The sequence below is a fragment of the Lutra lutra genome, chromosome 4 (assembly GCF_902655055.1).
Source record: "Lutra lutra chromosome 4, mLutLut1.2, whole genome shotgun sequence".
NCBI classification, from domain to species: Eukaryota; Metazoa; Chordata; class Mammalia; order Carnivora; family Mustelidae; genus Lutra; species Lutra lutra.
In genome coordinates this window covers 126,428,365-126,433,428 of record NC_062281.1, presented here as the reverse complement: position 1 = coordinate 126,433,428, position 5,064 = coordinate 126,428,365, and the positions used below count along the sequence as shown (strand labels likewise).

The 5,064-nt window shown below is 35.7% G+C and overlaps 1 long non-coding RNA gene across 2 annotated transcripts; it reads left to right on the top strand.

Annotated features, from left to right (window-relative positions):
- Positions 1-1,282: 1,282 nt before the first annotated feature.
- On the top strand, positions 1,283-5,064 carry LOC125098211 (uncharacterized). Of its 2 annotated transcripts, none has more exons than XR_007126763.1 (3): positions 1,283-1,354; positions 2,707-2,897; positions 4,543-5,064. It is a non-coding gene; the product is annotated as an uncharacterized LOC125098211 (long non-coding RNA). The 2 variants fall into 2 exon arrangements; XR_007126762.1 differs by lacking the exon at positions 1,283-1,354 and adding an exon at positions 1,498-1,608.

The following is a 5,064-nucleotide window of genomic DNA, read 5'->3' as shown; positions in this document are numbered from 1 at the left end:
CTTTATTTATATTTTAGGCATGTCTCTGATAAGCAGCTCAGACATAGATTTTTTTTTTTTTAAGATTTTATTTATTTGTCAGAGAGAGAGGGCACGCACACAAGCAAGCGGAGAGGCAGGCAGAGGTGGAGAGAGAAGCAGACTCCCTGCCAAGCAAGGAGCCCCATGTGGGGCTCGATCCCAGGACCCTGTAATCATGGACCTGAGCTGAACGCAGCGGCTTAACCGACTGAGGCCACCCAGGCATCCCTAGATTTTGATTTTTTAATTCAATCTCACAACCTGCTTTCAACTGGCAGTTAGTCCACTTACTTTTATTGATACATTTAATTTGTTCTATCATCCAGTTTTTAAACTTTCTATTTGTTCTGACTTTTTCTTCTTGCCTTATTTTAATTTATTCAATTTTTTAATTCACAAAAATTTCCCTCCTCTAGTTTTGTAATTATAAGCTTTATTTTTGTTCATTAAGTAGTTCCTTGAAATCAGAATATGCATGCTTAACCTAACAGAGTCTATACTTATTATCTTTATAACCTTCCCAAATATATAAGGATGTGAGAATGTTTTAACTCCTATCATCACTCTACCTTAAAATCTATTATTTTTTGGCACCTGGGTGGCTCAGTGGGGTTAAGCCACTGCCTTCGGCTCAGGTCATGATCTCAGGGTCCTGGAATCGAGTCCCGCATCGGGCTCTCTGCTCAGCAGGGAGCCTGCTTCCCTCTCTCTCTCTCTGCCTGCCTCTGTCTACTGTGATCTCTCTCTGTCAAATAAATAAATAAAATCTTAAAAAAATCTATTATTTTTAATTCCACAAGTTGTACTTTTATTATTTATTATTTGTATTTTTTGTATTCAGATTTATCCAACCATTGTGCCTTTTCCTTTACTCAACATCAGTTTTTGTTACTCAAACTTTCCTACTGGATAATTTTCCTTCTTTTTAGAAAAAAATTTTTAAAGTTCTTTTTTTGTTTGTTATCTGTTTGTTTTAAGTTTTAAGTGATCTCTACCACCCAATGTGGGGCTCAAATTTACAACCCCAAGATCAGGAGTGTCATGTTCCACTGACTGAGCCAGCCAGGTATGCCTCATTTTCCTCCTTCTTGAAGACACTCTTTGAAATTCTTTAATTAAGAGTTTATTGTGTTAAATTTCTCAGTGTGTGTTTATCCAAACTACCTCTATTTTATCCCCATTTGAAAAATAGTTTTGGTAGAGAAAGTTAGTACTTACCAAATATCCATATAATTCTCTTCATTTCTCACTCTTTTGCAGATGGTGTGGGACTTCGTGACTCATTCTGGTCAAAGGACTGTAATTAGAAAAAATGTTTCCCTTCAAGAAAAAGGTAGTTAGAATCTGTGTTTCCTTCATGTTCCTCTTTCCCTCCTGAAATGATCTCATTGCTCATGTAACCCTGGGTGATGTAGCTAGAAAGAGCAGAGCCGCTGTCAGCCTGAGTCCCTTGGTGACTGTCTAGAGCAAGGCACACTCTGACTTATCCTTGATGCAAGAGATAAACTTTCACTAAGCCACAGAGGTTTCAGCCTTAATTTGTTACTACAGCATAATCTAACTTATTCTGATGAGTAGTTTTAATGGGTAAAGTAATTATTTCAGTTACTATCTGTCAGTACATTTAAAATACTTTCCCACAATCTTCTGTCTTCCATTTTTGCTATTCAGAATTCACCTGTCTCATTGTTATTGCTTTATTAGTAAACTGTATTTTCGGCTTTGGGATAATTTTAATATCTTCTGTCTTTGGCATTCTGAAGTTTTGCAACAATGTGTTTAAGTGATTATGTGTCTGTGTCTGTGTCTGTTTAAATTTATCTCATTGAGGGTCCTCTGGGTTTTAGAATCTGAGGTTACTATCTTTCATCAGTTCTGAAATGCCTCATTAATTGGGTCCTCAAATATTGTTTTTTTCTTTCCTGTATTATCTCCTCTTGAAATTCTGATTAGAGGCATACTGAGCTCTCTCATTCTATCCTCCATGACTGAACGTCTTTGTCATATTTCCTAGCAGTTTTCTCTCTGCGCTGCATTTGTGTAAGGTTTCCCAATCCGTGCTTCCCATTCCCTAATTCTCTGTCAGCTATGGTTTCCTTCACTTTCAATTCTTCCACTGGGTTTTTTAATTTCAATCTTTTCATCTTTCCTTTCTAGAAGTTCTATTTTGTTATTTTTCAAATGCAATGGATATTTTTATATTCTCTATCTCCTTCCTCACATTTTTATTTCCTTTATAATTTATTTTACCATGTTAAACATTCATTTTACTTTTAAATTTATCCATATATCTAACAAATGATTTATATATTTTATCACTTATGTTAAATGCTTCGGAGTAAGAGAAGTGCTTTATCTATTTTTATTTTAATATTTTTATTACTTCAACATTACTTTAATATTTTTATTACCTTAGAATATACAAAACTTAACACTGGATTCTTCCCTGTTCCTAGATGTCTAATTCTGTGTCCAGCTGTCACTATGGGCACAAATCTCAATATATAACATTCATTACTGTAGCTAAACCAATCACCCTACATCTGCTGATAAGTGTGTCTTTCTCATGTCACTAAGTCAGCCTCCAACTGGCCTTATCTCTACTGTAAACTTCATGATTTTAATTCAGGAGTTTATGATTATTTCTAAATCTCAAGATCTACCCCCTTCTTTCCATATCTCTAGACTGCTGCTGTGTTTTGGAGAATGTCCAAAAATCTGACCTTTGGATAAGGGGATGAGACTGTACAAATTTTTGCTTCTTAGTACCATCTGCCTGGGAATAAAAATCTCTGGGCAGGAAGAAATAAGAAAGGAAGGAAGACAATTTTGGGGAAGTCTGCATATACATCCTTCCCACTATGAAGAACATGAGGGTAAGTATTCTGTATCCCAATGTTGAATTTTCAATAATTAGGGGTAGTTTCAACAACAATTTGATGTACTATCTACTCATTGTTATAAATCCTGGCCTATGAATTATACTAAAATTATCCTCCATTTTCTAACTGATGTATGGCTTGTGCTCCTGTGTCAGTCCAATTCTTACAGTAAGGAGCAGGTATTACGTGTTTGGTAAACTTTCTAGACTAAATCATCTCAGCAACGTTTATTTATTTCATGTGATAAAACAGATCCCACACTGTTTAAAAAACAAAACAAAACCCTGAATTTGTTTTCAAGTGTACGCTTGACCCTTGACCAGCATTCTAGGTGTGAATTTTAGGTATAACAATGTTCACAAGGAATGTTAACCTTAACAATATTTACAGGTTTTTCATTTAAAGCATATGGATTCATCTTCAATATCAGCCCGCAAGACCTCCTTTAGTCCCTTAACAAACGTTCTAGTATCCAACACCAAATGTCAATATCCAATATCAAAGCAGCCAATATCAAATCTTGGTTGGGAGAACTAATTTTTATAAAACACTGTTGAATGAAATGCAGTCTATCTGTATTAGCGTCTTAAGACTGCCATAATAAAGTCCCACAAATTGGGTGCCTTAAAACAACAGAAATGTATGCTTTCATAGTCCGGAAGCCAGAGTCTGAATCAAAGTTTTGGCAGAACCAGCCTCCCTCTGACAGGTCTACGGAAGGGTCCTTCCTGGGCCTCTTCCAGCTTCTTACAGCCCAGGTGTCCCTTAGCTTGAGGCCGCAGAACTCGTCTTCCCTTCATCTTCCCTCTATGATTCTGTCCTCACCAGCACCTTTCTGTCTCACTTCTTCGTACAAGAATACCTCCTACTCCAGCACAACCTCATCTAAATAATTATATCTGCAATGTCTCTATTTCCAAATAAGGTTGCATTCTAAGGTCCTGGGGATTAGGACTTCAACATATTTTTTTAAGGACACATTTCAACCCAAAGATAGTATTTACTCCTCCAAAGAGAAGATTTTATCTTCTAAATAGACTTGGATCCCACTACATATGAACCACAGGAATTTGCCTTCTCTGGACTACGTGGAGATGCCAGATTTTCACCTTTCATTAAACAATGCTGTAAGAAATGGCTTAATGAATGGCACCTTTGTATTTACTAATCAAATTCATTAAGAACCCTGCTCCCTTTGATTTCTTTTCAGAACCAAACATGACAAAAATGTTCCCCCTGAATAACTCATAGGTTTTCATTTAGAGTCAATGAAAACCATATATCAAATATGTGTTTTTTTCTTTTCTTTTTTTTTTAATTATGTATTTTTTCTTGCTTTGGTTGCTAGGAAGCTTAAAAACTCAGCCATAATTTAATTTAACAACTTCGTAGGATCTGCAGCTACATATCTTCATTTTTGTTTCTCCTCTGGTATTGATACTTTATTTTCATTTGGATATTGAGTAGTTTTTAAAATTGCTTCTTATATTATTATGAGTCACTTGAATACTTTGTTTAAAAATGTTAGTAATAAGTAAGTGGGAAAAAAAAAAAAAAACCAAAGAAGTAAAATTCTCTCTCTCCCTCCTTTGCCTCCCCTACTTTCTTTCTCCATGTCTCTCTTCTTTATTCACAGCAGATTTTCCTCCTGTCCCAGCTTATCCATCACTGAATGACTGACCAAAGACTATGAGCCATCAACACTCAGTCCTCTGGTTTACATTTTAGACGGATGATTCAAACAGTACACAGGTCAACAAAGCAAGGCAAGATGCTCATTTTATTCTTGATGAAATCAACTGATAAATCTCCTCGACTTCTTCAAGAAAGGTCAGGGGGAAAAAATAGCATAGGATCCATGCAACAGTAAAAATGCAAGAAATCTGGAAAAGTAGAGGAAATAAGTAGAAAAAATTAAATCCCTGAAAATCACACTGAGAGCATCAAGGAATAGAATTTAAACAGAAGAAAATTGGACATGGAGGGCAAGCTATTGAAAAAAAATCACATAGAATTTAGTGGCAAATGACACAGAATGAAAGTGACGAGGGGGAAGATGAAAGAGACAGAAAACAAACAAGAGAAAACTGACAGGAATGACTGCTATCTTTGAAGCTGTGAATGAATACATGGAACCAAAAAAATTTACATAATAGAAGAA